This window comes from Leopardus geoffroyi, chromosome B1 (genome assembly GCF_018350155.1).
Source record: "Leopardus geoffroyi isolate Oge1 chromosome B1, O.geoffroyi_Oge1_pat1.0, whole genome shotgun sequence".
NCBI lineage: Eukaryota > Metazoa > Chordata > Mammalia > Carnivora > Felidae > Leopardus > Leopardus geoffroyi.
In genome coordinates, this window is record NC_059327.1 from 138,608,374 (window position 1) to 138,630,856 (window position 22,483).

General features: G+C 42.0%; 1 protein-coding gene and 1 long non-coding RNA gene across 3 annotated transcripts in view; one reads left to right on the top strand and one right to left on the bottom strand.

The window, feature by feature from the left end:
- RASGEF1B (RasGEF domain family member 1B) overlaps nt 1-22,483 on the top strand; it is a 559,703-nt gene that overhangs the window by 274,923 nt on the left and 262,297 nt on the right. The window lies entirely within an intron of this gene.
- On the bottom strand, nt 1,193-9,809 carry LOC123595781. Its single transcript, XR_006711368.1, has 3 exons — nt 9,330-9,809; nt 8,240-8,307; nt 1,193-1,892 (listed from the first exon to the last, which is right to left on the bottom strand). It is a non-coding gene; the product is annotated as an uncharacterized LOC123595781 (long non-coding RNA).

Genomic DNA, 22,483 nt, shown 5'->3' on the forward strand with positions numbered 1-22,483 from the left:
GCACCAGGCATTCTGCTAAGGACATTAAATGGATTATCTATCTCATTTCTTTCACATCCTCTACAGGAAGTAGAAGGCTGTTTTCTTCATTTTACGGGTGAAGAAACTGAGACTTAATGTGGCCTTATGACGTGGTCATTATCTTGTGTCTAGTAAATGATAGAGCAAGGATTTAAATCTAGATCTGTGACTTCAAAAGCCATGCTTTTATTACTGAGTTACTGCCCTTGGTTTATAGACTTCCAGAATAAAGCATTCCAATTTTCCTTGTTTTTCAGTCCCTTGGCTTATCCCTTTCTAAATCTGAATCCTAGTAATTGTACGGATGAGCAATTTTTTGTTGTTGATTTATTTAAAAATGAATCTTTCTCTAAGAGTTTGCCGATGCATATGTGTACTCAAACAATAGCTGACTTTATCGCTGGGGATTGAGATGTTTCTGTATGCAATCTGATTAATCACAAGAAGGGAACAACAGCAATAAAAATTAAAGAGCTGCTGAATATGCTCATGTGCTGACTCATGCCATTGGTGCTGCTATTTTGTCGACATTGAAACTGGATTTTATACTTTATACCGTTCCTTTTCTGTTTGAGCTAATGGTTGTGATAGCATTTTGCTCAATCTGCCAGAGATACTTGAAAATCTTCCCAAAGTTATTAGTAAGTAATGCAAAACAGAGCCAGTCAGGGTTTCTCTGTCTACCAATTCATGGATTCATCGAATGAAGATATGAGGCATGAGGATACCTGAGTTTTTCTAACATTGGCTGTATACCACAAAGTAATAAACAGAGAGGACAGGAGGACAGCAAATGAAGGTTCTGTTAAATTGCATTTGATGTGTCTATATAAGGGTCCCCATGTACATGTCTTCTACTAACTTCTATCCTGCACATTAATGTGATGCCTAGACTCTGAGAAATCTTGTCATTTCAGTGTAAGCCGAGCCTTGGGTTTATTGCCTAAGCTTGCCATGTTCTTCTGAGGGCCTAGATGGGATGGCTCTTCTGTCACAGTGGTGTGTATCTGGCCATTATAGAATGGTCAGGGACTCTTTCCTGGGTCTCTGCACTTGAACTCACAGTGTCAGCAGGTGAAGGCTGTCCATGTGAATTTATGGAATCTCTAGCACATCTAAAATCCGTTTCAACCTCCTCAGGGTCTTTTGAGGCCAGAAAGCCTAGCATAAATAAATCTGAAAGATCAGTTTATTTCCTTTTGAGTCTTGTGTTCCTCTGATGCCAAGATCAATTTTTTTTTTTTTAACCTCCTCAAATAAAGCAGGTGGCAGAAAGTCTTTTTATGCTGTTGGGCTCTTCTAATTTCTGGGCTCAAGATTCGACTGGACTTGAGAAGGTGAGGAGAAGAGGCGATGCTCAGTCTCATTCATTGGTTGGCAGAGCAGCCATGTGCTGCTCTCCTTGAACCATGGGCAGGAAGCATGTGGCTGAATGCTGGAGATGTCCTTTGATGGGGAGACCAGGTTTTGTTTCCTTCTGGTTATAATATATATCATAATTTATATAATGATATCTGTATAATTATATATATTATGCTATACTATAAGTTATCACTAAAATGAATTTTGGAAATAATGCAAAGATATGAGCAAAACCTAGAAAGAGGCTGTAGTGGTCAGAAGGACATTGTAGTGTTCACAGGGCACTCCACAGCTTGCTTGCCCTCCAGGCACTTGTTGGAATTGCACTTCCCCACAATTCCCTTGAATTAGGCGTGGTCTTATGACTGCTTTGGCCAGCCAGGTGCACATGGACGGGAAGCTGAAGCTCTGAAGGCCGAGTGTTGCAAGGCTTGCCTTTCTGCTCGCGTGGTGGGTGCTGCTCCCTCAGCTCCAGTCCCTGAGGAAATCTTCTTATGGTTCTGCTTGGGCTATGTAGAGAGAACAAGAAGTAATCCTTTGTTATTTGAAGCTACTGAATTTTGGGGTTATTTGGATTGGCAGCATAGTCTGATTGATAAGGAAATCATCATGTTAAAGCCTCCATTTTTTTAAAAATATGAAATTTATTGTCAAATTGGTTTCCATACAACACCCAGTGCTCATCCCAAAAGGTGCCCTCCTCAATACCCATCACCCACCCTCCCTTCCCTCCCATCCCCCATCAACCCTCGGTTCTCAGTTTTTAAGAGTCTTTTATGCTTTGGCTCTCTCCCTCTCTAACCTCTTTTTTTTTCTTCCCCTCCCCCATGGACTTCTATTAAGTTTCTCAGGATCCACATAGGAGTGAAAACATATGGTATCTGTCTTTCTCTGTATGACTTATTTCACTTAGCATCACACTCTCCAGTTCCATCCACGTTGCTACAAAAGGCCATATTTCATTCTTTCTCATTGCCACATAGTATCCCATTGTGTATATAAACCACAATTTCTTTATCCATTCATCAGTTGATGGACATTTAGGCTCTTTCCATAATTTGGCTATTGTTGAGAGTGCTGCTATAAACATTGGGGTACAAGTGCCCCTATGCATCGGTACTCCTGTATCCCTTGGGTAAATTCCTAGCAGTGCTATTGCTGGATCATAGGGTAGATCTATTTTTAATTTTTTGAGGACCCTCCACACTGTTTTCCAGAGGGGCTGCACCAGTTTGCATTCCCACCAACAGTGCAAGAGGGTTCCTGTTTCTCCACATCCTTGCCAGCATCTATAGTCTCCTGATTTGTTCATTTTGGCTACTCTGACTGGCATGAGGTGATATCTGAGTGTGGTTTTGATTTGTATTTCCCTGATGAGGAGCGATGTTGAGCATCTTTTCATGTGCCTATTGGCCATCTGGATGTCTTCCTTAGAGAAGTGTCTATTCATGTTTTCTGCCCATTTCTTCACTGGATTATTTGTTTTTTGGGTGTGGAGTTTGGTGAGCTCTTTATAGATTTTGGATAGTAGGCCTTTGTCTGATATGTCATTTGCAAATATCTTTTCCCATTCTGTTGGTTGCCTTTTAGTTTTGTTGATTGTTTCCTTTGCTGTGCAGAAGCTTTTTATCTTCATGAGGTCCCAATAATTCATTTTTGTAGAGCCTCCATGTTGAGAGGTAGTAGAAATATGACAAAGGAAATCGCTCAAGAGGAAAGGTCTTACAAATTTCTTGTTTGCTTGTTTTAACCTTAGGAATTGCTGGCCAGAAAATAGAGGAAAGGATTGAAAGATATTAAAATGTCCAGGCCAAGCCCTATAAAGCTCCTGTTTTTTTTTTTAATGGAGTAAAATATATATAACATAACATTTCCATTTTTTATATGTACAGTTTAATGGCATTAAGTATATTCACACTGTTGTGCAGCTATAACCACCATCCATCTGTATAACTTTTCATCATCCCAAACTGAAACTTTGTACCCATTAACCAATAACTCTCTTTCCCGTTTTAACCTCCTGGCAACCACCACTTTACTTTCTGTCTCTATGAAGTTGACTAGGTACCTCATATAAGTAGAATCATACAGTATGATTTTTGTATCTGGCTTATTTAAAGGGCCTTTTTTTTTTTTTTTTTTTTTTTTTGTAAAAAGATTGCCTTCTAGTTTTTGCTAGCAATTCCTTTATCTGTCTAGCTATTTCCAAGACAGTCTTAGCTCAGAGAAGAGAGGAGTGACAGGAATCTGCCGTAATCACTGACTCTGGCAGTGGGTTGAGGCGGCTGCATGCTTTCCAGGCCAGAGGTCAGTAACCTTTCCAAACTGGAATGCCAGAGTTCCAAGACCTGTGCTTCCCTTGGGTCAGGGGTCAGGGATGGTTTCCAACCCTGAGTGACCAAGTTCTGCCTCCTACTGATATGGGGAAGGCAGGTTGCCATATCCTAAAATCGAGGTAGAGAGCTTTGATTTCTTTCAGTTGTAATGATTGAGCGCAGTGACAGCAGGTGATTATAGCTTTCAAAAGGGGCTATGACAATGACGACAGGTCCCAAAGCCATGGAAAACCATCCTATGGACCATCAGAGAAAAAGGAGGGAGGCTTCTTTATCATTCTTTTCACTTAAAGAAAAGTTGAGTTGTGGGAAGTTGTCTGGGTCAGTCTTTTTGCTTTTTGGCAATTGCTCTCCCCCGCCCTGCCCCAAGAATTGTACTTGTTAGAAATACATGGGCAGTCCAGGGTGAACATTGGAGGGGCGAGGGATGGCCATGGGAGTAGACTCAGTGGCACTGATTTGAGGGCACATGGGCAGAGTGGTGAAATCTCTGTATTCTGGCCATATTGAGGTTTGGAAATCATCACAATCAAAGGTTTATTTTTTTTAAAAAAGGGTCATAGGAAATTTCAGTAATTGCCATAAAGATAATAAAGCTGTTCTCTAGTTTACATATCTCCCCAGAGGTATCATCTATGTGCCAGGCACTTAACTAGGTGCTGAGGATTCAGCAGAAGCATAAACACACATGGTTTCCTCCTTCATGGAGCTCCCAGTCTAGGGAGCAGACAAATTTTAATCAATAAGTCAGTCAATAAGTATTTATTGAACCTGCATTATGTTCCAGACACTGGGGATACTCTAGGAAGCTACGCAGACACAAATCATGTAAACAAAATGTCAAATTGTAACACTAATAGGGGCTAGGAAAGAGAGGCGTTCTGTACTGTGGGAGCCTATAATCCGAGTTTAAAGTAGCCAGGGAGAGGCTTGCTTGGAGATCCAGGGCACAAAGAGCTTCACCAGCTGAAACAGGACAAATGTGCACTTGAGGCAGAGGGAATGGCACTGCAAGGGCCTTGCGGGTGGGAGCTTGGGGAGAATGAGAATGAATGGAAGCCTTTCGTGGTTGGAGTGGGGAGAAGGGATTGGTGGACAAGGTAAGGCGGGCAGGGTAGGTGGGAGCCAGTCCAGAAAGGTATCCTTATAAAAGTGAGAGGAGAATGACCTGTTATTTTCCTTGTTAGGATGTGTGAATCTTTTCTTGGGACGCCTGGGTGGCTCAGTCAGTTGAGCATCCAACTTAGGCTCAGATCATGATCTTGCGGTTTGTGAGCTCGAGCCCCACGTTGGGCTCTCTGTTGTTGGTGCAGAGCCTGCCTTGGTTCCTCTGTTCCCCCTTCTCTGCTCCTCCCCCACTTGTACTCTCTCTCTCTCTCTCAAAAATTGATACACATTAAAAAAAAAAAAAAAAGAACGTGCATATCCTTTCTTTTCCTTCTCAGTATGGCATCATGATTAAGAAAGAGCATAATTTCTAGAGCTAGACTGCCAGGGCTGGATCTCTGCTTTCCCACGTACAAGCTTTGTGACCAGAGAAAGGTGTAACATCTCTGCATCAGTTTCCTTATCTGTAAAATGGCAACTATAACAGTACCTACATCATAAATTGGTCAGGAACATTAAATGAGTCTATATATGTAAAGTGTTTAGAACAATACCAGGCATGAATTAAAAGCACCACGTGAATAAGACCTATTATTATGGCCCTGTATTGTAGAGAACATCACTAGTCACCAACTGTTGTTCCCCAGTTACTTCATGAAGAAGAAACCCAAACCGAATTATATCCAGAACACATAAATGTTTGCATGATGAACAGAAAAAAACCTAAAACAAACTGTAGGTCTCTTCAGTGTCCATTTATAGCATAGAAAAGTGCATTTCTCAAGTAAATCACCTTAGAAAAGTGCTCTTTCAAAGCTAAGAGAATTAAAATGCCTTCTACTTTGCCCAGTGTGTATTTGAGATTTTTGGAAGAACATATATTCCTGATACTGATTCAGATGACACTTGGAACTGACTCAGGGCAGAACTTACCTCAAATCCTTTCATCATTTTGCCATCAATGTAACTGAGTAATCTTAGACGGTAGAGTCAGAAGCAACCTTAGAGACCAGCCAGTCATTTGTTCTGATTTAATTGGCTGTTGGTTTCGGCATGAAGTGATCACAGAAAATAAGAGCTGCCAGTTTAAGAATTTAATAGACAAGTAATTAATTTAACTGAGATGCTTCAGTGAAAATCATAAATACCATCTGCAGCTTCTCCTTTGGAAAGTGGTGATACGTTTTTGCTGAAGTTTCCTTTCTCTTTCAAAAATCTATTTCTGAAAAGTAAAAATAATAAGCAGCCTTTGTACCTATAGGTTTGGTAACATTGTGAGTCATCAGGCCCTCAATGCGGACGATGCTGTATTATTAAACAAACTTTTATTGAAAGCTCACTATATCTGAGGCTTGTGATGGATGCATTTATATGATGCCTCATTTAATCCTCATGGTAATTATGTGGAGTCCTGGGTAGGTCTAGGGCCCCACTGGCCTTGGATCCCATCTCACCCTTCCTGCGTTGTGTTCTGTATTGCAGAAGACTGACTCCAGCAGCTGCTATTCCTAGCGTTTCCTGTCCAGTGGTTCCTTCTTGGGTTTGGGCATCGGGAGGCACTGGTAGAGATGTTGGGTGGCAGTGGGGAGAGAAGTCAGGGTATTTCTTCCATTTTTCTGCCTTGGGCTGTGCCTTCTCTATGGCTCTAGCTCCCATGGGACTGTCCGGCCATGGTTCTAGCTTCCACTTGGTGGCTCTGCCTCTAGGTTCCAATAACATTATCCGTTCCCTTGGTCTCTCTAGCCAGGGGATGGTAGAACTTCCTGCCCTTACTCATCTCTGGATTGCCCCATTGCCTGCTGTTTGGCTTCCAGATTCTATCACCTGTAAAATCAGTTCTCTGCATTAAAAATAAACTAATTTCTTCTTTCTTGTTAAGGCCCTAACTGATAGGGTTCAGTATAAATATATGTGTGTGTATATGTGTGGAAACAAAGGACCGTATAGGCTATATATCACAATTTTTTTTCTTTTTAAATTTAATTAAGTAATTAACTTATTTATTTAAGAGAGAGTGTGCACAAGTGGGGGAGAGGGGCAGAGGGAGAGACAGAGAGTAAGAGAGAGAAAATCCCAAGCAAGCTCCACACTCAGTGCACAGCCCGATGCGGGCTTGATCCCACGAATCTGGGATCATAACCTGAACTGAAATCAAGAGTTGGATGCTCAACCGACTGAGCCACCCAGGTGCCCCAATATATATCACAATATTAAGCTCAATAGTATAAATCTACCAATGAAATCGAAGTCCTAGCACTTCTAAGTTCATATGTACCTTTTCTATTGTCATGTTATCGTACCTTCATAACTCTCTAGGAAAGGTAAACCCCTTTTTATAGAGGTGATCCCTCTTGGATCATCAGTATCATAATGGGGTTTACCACAGCCCTGTTTTAGTTCAGTTGGATTGATGACTTATTGCGGGATAATTTTGAGGGTCAATATCCTACCTGTGTCCAGAAATGGAATTATTAGGCCTTGAAGCAGCACATTAAAAAAAAAAAAAAAAAAAAAAAAAAGCCCTTTTATGTGACTACTAAAGCTTCGTTCCTTTGGGAGTCCTCAGTAGATCCATGGAGCCACCAAGCTCTGACCACTCTTGAGAACTTTATTCCTCATCTTGAGTTTAACTCAGAATCATGATATGGACACTCTTAAATTATTGGTAAGTCCCACATGTAAGATCAAAGGCTTTGGACTTTGCCATAATTTTAGACTTAATTTTTTAGACTGTTTATAGGAATAAATCACAGGCTAGAATGTATGTGGTCTGAAAACACTGAAGGATGCTTAGGATAGCAAAAAATCAATAGGGCTCGACAGTATTTTTAGATTTCTAGAATATCCTTAAAGGGTAAGAATTTGTCCAGGGCCCGGCAAGGGGTGAGGTAATTAACCCCCTCAGATTCACCTGGGGTCAGGAGCAAGCCTTGAAGGGTGGTTCTCATACCTCGCATACCCCTGCCCTGCAATAGGGCTGGTCTATGTGCTGCCCTGAGGCGTGATCTCATGCCTGCCTTTTCTTACCTCATTGTCCTCACTTCTGCTGGTCCTCTCACCTGCACCCGCACCGGCACTGTTCAAATCCTCCCCATATATCTTTCACAGCCTGAGTGCCACTTGCTGCCCAATTCCTCCTAAGTAACTTGTTTTCCTTCAAACTCTTACGGTGTGCCTACTTCCCATGATCTTGTACTTCTTCATTTTACTGGGTTTTATTACACTTTAATTTCTCCAATTGCGTTAGCCTTGTCTTTCCAAGTAGATCACAAACTCCTTAAGAGAAGAACTATTTCTTACTCTTGATCATCTGCCACACTACCTCATACAGAGCCAATACGTATTGAATAATTGATTTGGTGTGAAAACTGCTTCAGTCTTCTAGCTCCCAGCCACTTAATCTACTTAGTTACCTTACTGCTGTCTTCTGTAGCCATTGGGCAGCCACTGCACAGTACAAGTTTTGAGCACTAACATATTTCTTCCAGTCAAAAGAGAACCATGACAGAGTTCCAGACACGGTGGTGAGGAGAGAGGGAGAAAGAAAAAAGTATATTTAGAAACCCAGCTTGTTCTCTGACCTCAAAGAACTTGTTTGCTGGAAGTTACTGAAAAACAAAGCTGCTCAGAACATTTATCAGTCTGTCTTCAGACCAGAACAATTATCAGTCCATCTTCAGACTCTGGGATGTCTTCAAACAACAATAGGAAATGACATATGCCAAGAAATTCTTGGTGGGACATTTGGGTACAAAGGGGTTTCTTTCTTTCTTTCTTTCTTTTTTTTTTTTAATGTTTACCTGTTTATTTTTGAGAGAGAGAGAGAGAGAAAGAGAGAGAGGCAGAGATACAGGGAGACAGAGGATCTGAAGCAGGCTCCATGCTGGCAGCAGAGAGACCTATGCAGGGCTTGAACTCACAAACCATGAGATCATGACCTGAGCCGAAACCGAGAGTTGGATGCTTAACTGACTGAGCCACCAGGTGCCCCCAAAGGGGTTTTGTGCTTTAAGAACATTAGCTTCTACATCCATATGAAAGACCAGAAGGTCATGGTTGAGTAACTATTATTTACTGAGCTAAGAATGCTATAGTAACTTAAATCTATATGCTGGATTTTTCACCACAAATGTAGATCTAGGTATTCTAAATTACACTAAAAATGAGAAAACTGAGATCCAGAGTTTAAGTAACTTAAAATGAAAAAGTCACCTCCTCCAAGAGGCCTTCCCTGGACCAGGATGGGTTAAGCACCGTTAGATTTCCCATAGCAACCTGTGGCTATCTTTATCATAGTCCCTACATATTATTTTATATAGTGAGTAGAAAGTAATATAATCATCTATTTTATAGATGTGTCTCTCCTGTTAGATTGCAGCCTCCTTGAGGATAAAGTTCAGCTTCTGAGTTTTCTCTGTTACATTTATACTCCCACTTTCATACATGTCATAGACCTTGGGGTTTTCCACCACAGAATGCCCTTCAGTTACTGAGAATAATTACCAGCTTTATTATACAGTCAGGGCTCCTCTGTGTGTCTTCCTTTTCTATGGAAGAGAGCATTTAGGACATTTTCTTTCTTAGGAGACACCAGCCCCACTGCATTTTAGTGGCCAGAAAGGCTCTGTTTCCACAAGTTAACATCAAAAGAGGATAGCTTATAGTCATAATTGCTCCCTGGGAGAAGGGTTGCCACGGACACTGGAGAACATTCACGGTTAATTTTATAGAACTATGGCTAATGGGACAAATCACTCAGCCATGGAGACTCCTCAAGCTCAAAAAGCATAGAGATGCAAAGAGGGAAGCAGGTCATGGGCTCTGCCCTGGGCTTCTGAGGGGGTCTTTGGCAAGGGGAAAGCAGGCAGATGTGACTCACCAGGTCAACTGTGGGTGGCATTGGACTCAGCTGTCACAGCTGGGCTGACATCAGCAGCAGGGGATTGACATCAGTGCAAAGACAGCATCAGCGAGCCAGGAGTGTGTGGTAGGGACAAGCAGGGTTTGAATACCCAGAGAAGAAAACCTTCTGTTGTTGGGGGGGGGGGGGGGGAACTACCAAATAGCAGCAGTAAGCTGTGGTTTTTTTTGTTTTTTTTTTTGCCATCCAAGGTCTAACTAGGCACAGCTGACTTGGCGCTCGTCTAAGGAGGTGCTGTGATGTGTCCTAGATCACATGGAATATTAGAGGTGAGGGTGAGCGGTAAGACTCCCAGGCCGGTGCTCTCTCCATACACCATACAGAAAGGGAGACAAGAGCAGATTTTTACAAAAAGTTGTGAAATCAGGTTAGGAACAACCTGACCCTTGAACAGCCTGCTTCTCAAAGCACAAAAGGTCTTTTGGGTGTTTAGTGACTGCAGTGATTTGACATAGCAGCTTTTCATTACTTCCTGGAGGTGATTCTTACAGATTAAGCCAGAAAAAGATTGCCGTAGTGCAGTCATCATGCATGTGCTGATCTTTATTGATGTTAAGAAGCAAGAAAGAGATTTAAGTGGGAACCCTTCCTGTGCAGGCAATACTCTGCCTTTCAAACAGGAAACCATAGTGCATAATTAAAACTATAATAATCTTTAAAAGATAATAAGCAGCTTGAATTCCCTAAACACTTCACTTTTTCAAAATGCTTTGATGAATTCTATCTCATTTGATCTTCGTAGGTACTTCTGCGTAACTTGGGAGGCAGTAGTAATCACCCATTTTGTAGATGAATCCGAAACCAGAGAGGTTTGGTGATTTGCCCAAGATCACACAGCAGGTACTGTCCGAACTGAGACGAGCATTTTGCTTCTTTATCTGGTGTTTTTGCATAGTAAAGTTCACAATCCCTTATCTGAAATTCTGAAACCCAAACAAAAACAACATAAGTCTATTTTTTTCTTTCCTAACTCATTTGATGGCAAAATTTTTACCTATCTTGATCTAGTTTTGGCAATAAAACCTGTTTCGAGATGACGTGAAGCTCTTTTTTTCCTCTTTAGGGAGAATGTTCGTATGTTTTTTACCAAAATTTTAATGTGTTCAGTTGCAGGATGCTGCCCCAAATCAGTGTGTTATATTTATTGTATTAGTCATATTGTCTTTCTACAGTCTCTCCCCAAAAAATTCTGATTTCAAAAGCATAATACCAGAGTTTTGGATGATAATTGTAACTCTGAAGTAGACTCTCTTTGTCATCTAACAGAGCGAGGCAATAAGGTATTTCCATTAACCAGAGATTCTGGTTAACAGTCACTATAGATGGCGTACATGTATTGCTAATGTTGAACAAATGAGACTATAATGAAATAGACTTAATATCAACTCAGCAGTTGTTGTGAGAGTGAAATAAGATAATTCAGGTAAATCATTTATCACAGCGTCTGGTTCATGGGACACATTTCATAACGAGAGTGTTAGCTATTACCTTTCTCAATAAACTTTGTATCCCCATGTTACAGATGACAGGCAGAGGTTAAGTAACCCGCCAAGGTCACATGGCCAGTAAGTGGCACCGCCGGGGACGAGACACCCAGGCTGACTGTTCCACCCAAAGCATATGCACGACCAGTGGGGTAGAAATAATTCTAGGATCTTCCAGGGGGCTCTAGAAGTCCTTCCAGATCGTCATTATGAAAATTAATTACTGAATCATTGGACTGCAGCATGTGGAAGTGTTGTTTAATAGCCTGCTGGTTAAGAGGTTTTGCTGGCTACAGATAGAGAGAAGGAGTAGGAGAGGGAGAGGGAAGGAGAGGGAGACAGAGAGAGGGAGAGAGAATAAACTAGAGAATGTCTTATAAATTAAAAAGTTGGAATGACTTTATGGAACAATTGGCAAACCTCTATGCCAGAGAATTATTACAAGAATATTAACTCCTTTGGATAGACTAGATGAGGTCTTCCTGGGAATTCTGGCAAAGAAAAGATACTCCTAAGACTTTCCCCAAAGTTCTGTGGACTAGGCCAGTGAAACCTATGGTTTTTGGGTAGAATAATAACTGTGTGTGTGTGTGTGTGTGTGTGTGTGTGTGTGTGTGTGTGTATGTGTGTATGTGTAATGAGAATTCCCTCCCCTTCTACCCTCCTGACAGCTCCCCTGATGACAGCTTTTTTGCCTTCTCAATTTCCTGCTTTGAACCTAGGAAATTTTCATTTGCTTTGGTGGGGAAGGTGGTGGGCTGAGAGAGAAGGGGCAAGAAGAGGAGAGTGGGATACAGATCCTTGAGAGAGGAGAGGAGAGGAGGGAAGTGCTTGCTTCAAAAATGGATTCCAGTCCAGCCTCCATCCTTCACGACGCCCGTCCCAGATGGTGAGAGCAGAGCTCCCATGCCTGTGCCTATGGTCTGTCCGGGCAGCCTGGCAAGACAGTGAGCCCCTCGGTGGCTAAGCCCGAGATTAAGAGGACCTCAGTGCCATTGTGCTGGCAGCTGCTCAGGCTCACCCGTGTGCCGTGCGCCTCAGCGCATGTCTGGTCTTCCTCGCTGTTTGGAGCAAGGCACTTGAAAGGCGCCCCTTCCCCCAGACTCCTTGACATTTGTCCAGAGATTAATTGGGCTAATCCCCTTCTTGGAAGAATAGGTTGGAGAGTATGTATTCAGGGAGGGTGAGGAGGCAGGCCAGGATTGAAGAGGCTAGCATTAATGAAGGCACTGGGGCTTGCTGGAGCCTTTGAAGGAAGAAAAGAGCAAATTTCTCTGCTGTTCCTGGACAAGGCTGACAGGTGGGCAGGGAGACTGCGGTTCTTCTGTTCCGCCCGGCTTTGCCAGAAGGTCTGTGCGCACCAGCAGTAACAACTTTTGACAGCACCAGCTGTCACTCAGGGAGGGAGCGCTCCCGGCACACCTTGGCCTGCCATTCTCGTTTCTTGTACTGAGGGCAGAGGGTGAGAGCCCCAAGATAGGCTATCCTGAGTGTGGAAGACATGCATTGCCCGGATGCTTGTCTGGGATGCTTATAAAAGTGTATATTTACAGATTGTTTTGAATCAAGCATTCAAAATAAACATCATTTATTACTTGAGATTTATGGTCGAGGGGAGGCAGGGGGCCACGTACAGTGTTTTCTTGTGCTGTATGCAGCTGTCCATACTCGACAGGGGATGCAAGTCTCTTCACCTTATTGTCTAGTAATAATAGCTAGCGTTCCCTGGGAGCTGCGTGTGTGCCAAGGCACCGGTCTAAACATTTTACAGGTATTAATTAATTTCCTCTTCGTAACAGCCCAAATGAAGTAGATGCTAATATTGTCTCCATTTTACAGAGTTAGTACCATGCCCAGGATCATTTGTAAATCGTGGCACCAAGGCTCAAATTCCTATAGTCTACACTGGCTGCATTGCTAACAGAGAAAAGGGACTAAGCATTTTGCCTGGGCTAGTCTCGGTTTGGAACGTGACTTCAGTGAGATTGAACAGTTAATTGAGGATAATGCATCCCGGGAGAACTGAGGATAAAAAGCCATGGAAATGCTCTGAGGTCCCTGGGAACCCTCTGAAAGATATGTGCCTAATTGTACTATCGGTAGAAAATTTCCTTCAGCTAACAGGATTGCACGCATGTGCTGTGTTTCATTGTCAATTGCTGTAGGCACCAGCTTTAACAAATACGAAAGGACTGGTGGTTAATCAAATGAACTTAAGAGAGTTCTTTAAATGGGATTTATATTGATGTCCATCATAAAAACTATTAATAATGAGGAACTTAAAAAACGTCATTGCGATGTGAAAGGGAATCTGCAAAGGTATGAATATCTGTTCATCCTTTATCAGAGGTGAGGTAACCAGGTCAGAGAAATGACAGATGCTAATAATGGCAGAACAACAATGGGGAGGCATATCTTTGTGGTTTTGAGCACCGTGAGAGATCTTTGAGTTCGGAGCATCTAACGTAAATCTGTTTGTTTCTTCTATGTAGCCACTGTCCACTCAGCAGGTCGCACGCACACAGCCTCTTTGGCCAGCGATATTCTTTCCTATTTTGAGAATCGGTTTCCTGGCACCAGAGACCAGTGCAGATTCTCAAGTGGGGTTCAGGAAGAGAAGGGAAAGTAGATACAGAGTCAAATCACCCCCCTCTTTGAACTTTAAAACCACCTAAGAAGGAGTACTGTCTTCCTTTTATGATGAGGAAACTAAAGATCAAAGAAGTTGCTAACCCAAGACCACACAGTGAGTAAGTGGCCAGACTGGACCTATGCACAGGCTGTGACGTCCAGGGTGGTGCTTTCCGCACGGCCTCCACTCCTGCTTGTCACCATGTGTCCAGCACTAGGTGGTGAAGGTGGTGAAGGAAGGAAGGGGAGAACCTCATCTTGCCAGACTGGCACCATACCCCATCCCTCCTCGGCTTTGTTGCCAGACTGTTTTTGCCACATCCTAGTCAGTCTCCTTGCTATAGGCGGGGAAGGTGTGGGGGGGAAAGGAGGTAGACATCCTTGCTTCCTAATTTCCTTCTTATATCCTTCTCCCAGTTCAACCACAACACCCTCTCTCACCTCCTAACTGCTCTCATCCCATGTGGATCTTCACTGCTTGTTTGAAGCTGAGAGCTCACTGCTGGTGGCTACTTAAGATGGAAAATGACGGGGGCGCCTGGGTGGCTCAGTCGGTTAAGCGGCCGACTTCGGCTCAGGTCATGATCTCGCGGTCCGTGAGTTCGAGCCCCGCATTGGGCTCTGTGCTGACAGCTCATAGCCTGGAGCCTGTTTCAGATTCTGTGTCTCCCTCTCTCTGACCCTCCCCCGTTCATGCTCTGTCTCTGTCTCAAAAATAAATAAACGTTAAAAAAAAAAAAAGATGGAAAATGACAAATGACTTTGGTAATCTTCGGTAAACTCCTGGGCTTGAGAGATTTGAGCTCACAAATTGAGATCTAGGTAGATCTTTCTGTGTAGTTGGGAAGGTCTTTTTTACCACCCCCCCCCGCCAACGTTCGTCACTGGAGCAGAGTTATAGGCTCATTACACCCAGAAAAAAGCTTGATGCTAGAGTTTGTCAGAAGAGAACCTGTCCCAAACAAAAGATTTCCAAATAAACTATTAAAACAGGCTCTTTTTACAAGTTGGGATCACTAGCAAAATCTCTTGCTTCTCCATATGTAGAGTCTTCTGATAAAATGCTCAGTGGTATTCAAGTTGTACTACTTTTTGCATAAATATCAGTCTTATTTATACAAGGTAATATATCTATCTATCTGACTTTATTTAAAATTTTAAATGTATTTATTCATTTTTAGAGCGCATGCGAGCAGGGAGGGGCAGAGAGAGAAAGAAAAACAGAATCCCAAGTAGGTCCTAAGCTGTCAGTACAGAACCTGACCTGGGGCTCGAACCCACAAACCATGAGATGACAACCTGAGCCAAAACCAAGAGCCCAATGCTTAACCAACCAAGCCACCCATGCACCCCATACCTGACTTTATTTTAACATGGTTTAATTTGATAGGTGACAGGATCAAACCCAATTTTTCCTTCATGGTACTGGTATGGTGTTTTGGGTCCACATAGCCCACTGCACGTACCATTCTACGGTCTTTCACTTACATGCCTTTGCCTCACATCAGATGTGAATGCCTTAGTTGCACAGACCGTGTTTTAAGTTCTTTTGCATCTTAGTGGAACATCCTTCCACCCTTACCCTGTCCAATCCATTTTCCACTCAGTAGCCAAAGAGAGCTTTTGTGAAAACATAAATCAGATTGTGTCGTTTTCTTGCTTAAAACCCTTCAAGGTTTTCCCATTGCCTTAAAATACAATGTGCATGCCTGACTGGGGCTCACCACTCCCTGCAAGTTCTGGCTCTTGTCTCCCAGCTCTAAGCTCCTGGCCTTGGCTCAGTGCTCTGCTGCCTCAGGGCCTTGGAACCTGCTCCTCTCTCTGTCTGGAATGTTCTTCTCCTGGCTTTTGTACAGTTGGCTCCTTTTCAAGCCTCAAGTCTTAAATGCTTAAATGTCACCTTAAATGTCAGAAAGACCTTTCCCTGAACACTCCACACGAAGCAAGTCATTTCTGTTATGTTCTACCTCTCCACTCTGTTTAAATTTCCTTATAGTATGTATCACGTTCAGCGATTACTTTATCAACTCACTTTGAGGTCTCTGTTTCTTTTATTAGAGTGTAGGCATCAAGAGGACAGGGGCCTCTTTTGTTCACAGATGGATCTTCAGCACAAAAAATAGTGGTTGGCATGGATCAGTGCTCCATGTACATGTGCTTAATAAATGCATGCATGAATGAACAAATGAACAATCACAGAGATTTTCCTATAGTCATTACCCAATAGGAATTACGTGTAGGGATTCTACCAATGGTTTGAAACTTTTGTATTTACCCAAATGGATGGTGTGACCCATCATGCTTGTGAACACATGCCAACCACAAGAGAAAGGCTTATTCATATTATATATTTTATTATTATTGTTATTGTTGTTATTATTATTATTATTATTATTATTATTATTATTATTATAAGAGAGCACTGCCTGAGAACGAGAGCAGAGACAAGGGACCCAGTGCTACTCTGCTTGTCTGCTGCTCCCGCATAGCCTGGATACCTCTTTCTGCTGAACCCTGCATCTTTTCAAGCCTGAGACGGCCACACTGCCTTTGGACACTCTTGAGTACAAATGAGAATGAATTGGGAGATTCTCAGTCCTGAATTTGAAAGATTTTTCTTCATAGCTCTTTAAATAAAGTATCTGCTTTTACAAGAAGCTTTAAAAGACACGGAGGTGGATAATTAGGATCTAACCCCTCGTAAGGCAGCCGCTGCCCTGATGACAACATCACGCCCTCCGGAAGCTGGCCATCTTCAGAAACTGGTTATTTATACTGTCATATCCAAAGCCCTAGGTTTCTTTTTCAGATCTGGTGTTAGCATGCTGAGAAGCAAAGGAGTGAGCCTCACTGACTCTATAGGCATTTAGGGTGACTTATTTTTGGCTCTGCCGGAAAATTTCCAAATTTATCTTAAAGGAAAAGTGACCAGACCCCAACAGACTAGGGTGTGCTCAGTACCTCTATTGTTCCTCAATTTATGCACTAGGGGCCTGGGAGCATACTGTGGAAAATAACTTCTCCAAAAACATATTATCAAGATCGTTTGAAATGTATTTTCTGAGACAAAGATGTTATCTTATTTAAAATTTTATATTTGTTGGGACACCTGAATGGCTCAGTCGGTTAGGTGTCTGACTTTGGCTCAGGTCATGATCTCATGGTTTGTGAGTTCGAGCCCCACGTCGGTCTCTGTGCTGACAGCTCAGAGCCTGGAGCCTTCTTTGGATTCTGTATCTCCCTCTCTTTCTCTTGCTCCTCTCCCACTTGTACTCTGTCTCTCTCTGTCTCTCAAAAATAAAATGTTTTAAAAAAAAGTTTAAATCAACTTTTAAAAAATAAATAAAAATTTATATATGTTTATATTTATAGTGCTTACTAGAATTTCCAGTGTACCATTTTGGTTAAGTTCCTACAGCACTATTAATAATAGCTAATGTGGACTCAAAATAGAAAATGACAAGGATTATTCTAATAACATTCAGGAAAAATTTCATCCCTGCATTATCAGCTCTTTTGAGATTGAAAAATAATTTCCTAAATTGTGGCCTAAGGTGCTAATCTCCTAAATACTGTCTCTTCTCTCAGTTCTTATTTTGTTTATTGCCTTTGAATCATTTATGGATTTAAAGCCACCCCACTGAGTACCAACTCATCTCTGCCAGGTGCACTGGGTCTCAATGGGTTGGAAGTGAAATGTGGGGTCCCAAGCAGGGAAAGAGATGGAAGCCACACTCACAGTTTATTTGCTCACAGATGTTCACATAATAGAGGCTGAAATTTAAGAAGTAGTTTCTTTCTCTTTGTATTTGTGAGGAGACAAAGAAAAACAGTTGTGTGGGGGTTGGGGAGGCGAGGGGCAATGAAACTCTGAGAAGAATTGGGAATATCCATGTTCGTCAGCCCTGGCAAGAGAATAAACTCATTGACAAGGGTATTGATTTTTATTCTCAGGAACACAGACTAGGGCATTTGACTCTTGATAAATCATTACCAAGTGACTTTTACATGAGGAAGGAACTAGGGCTTGATCCAAGATGAGGACTCCAAGAACCATCCATTGATTTCTCCCCTCTCCCAGCACCCTGAAGAGCTGTGGAGGAATCATTATGCAGTGTCAGGGTCATGACAACTCCCGATGCTTTGCGATACTGCTTAGACCTTGGCAACAGATTCCCCCTCCGCCTATGTCAGTGACGCCAGTTTTGGTCTGTGTTGACTGCGGTGACAGGTCGCCTCCTGGTACTGAGTTCTCTGTTCTCTCATGCAAGGAAAGGGAGGACATTCTGGATGAAAGAAAGACATTTGCTGTGACTCTCTAGGCGAAGACTTTCTAGGCTAGAAGTGTAGAAGCCACAGTGTTTCCTCCTGTGTGCACTGCTCCTATAGTCAGGGTTAGTCACCAAAGGAGTAATTGCTTCTGGATTATGACTTTTGTGGTCAGAACAGCTAGATTTCTTTTAGATTTGATTAAGTGTTGGTGTTTAAGATGCTTTTCCAATGTGTTAGGATTCTTCTAAAATTGCACTTGTTGTGATGAGCCCCAAGGGTTGTATGTAAGGGTTGAATCACTAAATCCTACACCTAACACTAATATTATACCATATATTGGCTAACTAGAATTTAAAAACTTGGGGGGAAACTTATTACATATATTTACATATATTTTAAATTAATGCTAGGTTTTGCAGGCCAGTAGACATTATTCCATTCATATTGCCAAAGATCTTATTTAAGAAAACATCCTTGATTAGGCTTACTAAATCAGGACATTCTTTTATTTTCCTATCTCATTTACTAATTATGCAAAATAATTTTTTTATCTCGTTCAGCTAATTTCCACATGACATTTAAATTTGTCAATCAGTTACTCTTGAAACTAATCAGATGATGTCAAATCCCTAAACTTTTAATAAACAGGTTCAAACCCCACAAAATGTCTTCATTTGAGAGACTGAAAATAGATGTAAATCTTTAAAAAGAGCAGATAAGAGAATATTTTAAGTGAGACATAGTGTTTTCAGGCAACAAGATCACGTAATCATGGGAATATTTCCAGACATCTGTTTTCAAAATGTTCTCTTTTTTTAAAAAAAGCAATTTTTAAATTCATTGTAAAAACACTCCTCCATTATGGAGGGGTAGATTTTAAAGGAAAATAGAATTACATTTTTTAAAAAATGAATTAGTGGATTTATTGTTTTGAAAAAATACCTTCTAGATACCTTACAGGGGTAGCAATATCTTATATTGCAGAGCACATCAGAAGATTTGTATTTATGTAAAAGAGAAATACGAAACTCACCTGTAAGCTTGATAACTTCAGTATTGCCATGAGACAGTGGAGTACCAGAGTTTCATGGATACTGCCACCCCATTGCAAAATACTCTAGGCAATTAATGAGTAGTAATTGAGTATGTAAAGGGGGACATGGTGCTCTGAGTGTTTTGTTTTTTTTTTAAGTTTATTTATTTATTTTGAGAGAGGGAGAAAGCATGCGAGCAGAGGAGGAGCAGAGAGAGGGAGAGAATCCTGTGCAGGTTCCTTGCTGTCATCACAGAGCCTGATGTGGGGCTCGAACTCACGAACCATGAGATCATGACCAGAGCTAAAATCAAGAGTCAGACACTTAACCAACTGAGCCACCCAGATGCCCCACTCTGAGTATTTTGAATAAAATAACTTATAATTCAGGCTGGGAAACATGTATGCAAGAAGAGAAGAGGAGAATCCTTCTTTCCTCACAGCAAACCAAGATATCCTAAAGCCATTTCTCTCTCCTAATCTTTAGGTCCTTTCAAACTCTGGGGCATTCTAAAGGAATGCCTGAATCTTTTCTCTGCTGCTGGTGATCAGTCTTAAAGGGGCAGATGGCACCTTGTTTACAGTAGCCCTGGGGTGAGGATATCAATTACCTATTAAAGGGAAGGAACTCACCGCCCAGAGGAGATACTCATTGCACCAAAGGTCACATGAGTCAATGACAGTTTAGGACCTAGAACATTAACTGGAGCTTTATTCACTCAAACACCCAATTTTCCAGGACAGAAAGCAAGCTGGTTTCCTCTAAAAGATGGATCCTTTTTCTGTGGCATCTGACACTCCATTTTTCTTAATTACCTAGTTGTGGTGCTCAAGAAGATGTGAATGTGTCTGTGTGGGACTAAAAGAGAAAATCAAACTGTTCAGATATGAAGCATTGTGTGAACTGAAAGGGACATGTTATGATCGACAAACTGTCAGAAGAAATAATGATGAAAAATTTCATCCAACGATAACTAATTTCCTTATTGAAAGGAATCAGTCTTCCAATACTGTTCCACACCATGTACGTACTAAACGGGGCCTTAACCTGTGCCTTCCCTAGCGGCACAAACAGCACCCCCTTGAACTGTACAATGCAGAAGTCCTGGCCCCCTGTGAGGGCAGTGCCAGGTACATAGTAGGTGCTCAGTAAGTATTTGCTGGATGGGTAAATGCACTCGGTGGTCTCTTCAACTTCCAGAATCATTTCCCTGTGAGACGTCAACACACCCTCTAGTCTTCCTGGTTGAGGGGTTGAGATACTGGTGCATGGCGTCACCTATTGTGTTAGTAGGCAGGAACCATTATTCTCTTCCTTTTACAGGTGCGCGTGTGAGTGGCTAGTGTATTGAGAGTTTAGAAACAAGACTGCCTCTGGTTTTACCTTGATCCTGTAGTCCTAACTTGCTCTTTGGTCAAATAACAGTGAATTAGCCTGGACCTACAGAACAGTGGTCATCCAACTAGCCATTAAATGAGCATTTTTTAAAAACTTGTTATGGCCAGGCTATACTGGGAAGTACAAAGATAGATGATATAAACTCTGCTCTCAAATCATTATTTAGTACATGGCAACTTCTAGAAAGTTGGGGGTTGTGGGAAGGGGGCAAGTCCATCAGGTCAGAGGCTTCCCAAGGTATTTGCACTTAGAAGAAGACTGTGCTGTTGACCTATTTTGTGGGCCCCTTAGAATATGGTTTAAAATGGAGATGTCAGAATTGAATTTTAATGATATTCAGAAAAGAGGAGAAAGATGAAGCTTCTATGGCTCACTCTTACCCCCTGCCCCATCTGTTCCCCAACCATAGGCCTGGGCAGCGCTCAGTTTCCCTCCCCAGGGAAGATCAGGGCGGCGGCCATGTGAGAAGGACAAGGAGGGGGCAGTGGAGGTCTGAAGAAAACAAGACGGTTCGGAGTAGTGTGAGAGGGAAAGACTGTATATGAAAGATGTACTATGTATAGAGGTGTCATTGGGGTGCCTGGGTGGCTCAGTCGGTTAAGTGTCTGACTTTGGCTCAGGTCACAATCTCCCGGTTCGTGGATGTGAGCCCTGCATCCGGCTCTCTACTGTCAGCACAGAGCCTGCCTCGGATCCTCTCTTTGCCCCTCCCCACTTGTGCTTTCTCTTTCTTAAAAATAAACAAACATTAAAAAAAAGATGTCATTAATAGTAGCTAACATTCACTTAGTGCTCCCCATTTGTCAGAGACAATTCTCAGCACTCTGCATTCATTATTTCATTGAATCTTTATAACCACATGTGGTTGATATTATTAATATTACAGTGTTCAGATAAAGAGATGGAGGCATGGAGTCATTAAGTTTCTTGCTCAAGGACACACCTAGTATGTGGTAGAGGTGGGTTTTGAATACCTCACCACCGCTCTATGCTGCACAATACAGGAGTCCTCCCTTCTCTGTGTTTCCGTTAACATCAGTCTGAAAGCAGATGATCCTCCTTCTGACATCAGAAGGTCAATAGTAGCCTAACACTAAATCACGATTCCTACATCATTCACCCCACTCCATCTCATCACATAGGCATTTTATTGTCTCACATCATAAGAAGAAAGGGGAGTTCAGTATGGTAAGATTTTTCAAGAGAGAGAGGGAGGCCACATTCACATAACAGTATATTTTTATTAGTACGTTAATAGTATACATTTATTACAGTATATTGTTATAATTGTTCTATTTTGTTATAGCTACTGTTGTTAACATTTTGCTGTGCCCGATCTGTAAATGAAACTTCATCGTAGGTATGTATATATAGGAGGAAACATAGTGTATACAGTGTTCCATACCATTTATAGTTTCAGGCATCCACTGGGGGCCTTGGAACACGTTCCTCCTTGGATAAGGGGGTACCACGTATGATACTTGGATGTGAGAAGTACATTGAACGTAGGGCCCAAGGTGGGCACCCAAGTATCTAGTGTAGAACCACCCCCACCCCCCATGATATTATCATTACGATGGGGAACACCAGAGGAAGAGCAGATTCGGGAGGCCAGCAAAGAGTATGGTTTGGGACAATTTGAAACGAAGGCATCTTTGGGACCTGCAGTTGGAGATGTTCAGTTAGCTGATGGTATACGGTTCTGGAATTCAGGAGAGAAATCTGAGCCTAAAAGAATTTGAGATAGATCTAAACAAAAACAAAGTAACAGAGAAATACACATAGCAAGAAGCCATTTTTTTTTTTATAGTACTTGAAACTTTGACCCTAGATTTTGAGCAGCTGATATTCAGAGTTGCTAGTTACCACGATCCCTAGCATTTATACAAAATAGGCTTTCACACATGAAGTTTATTT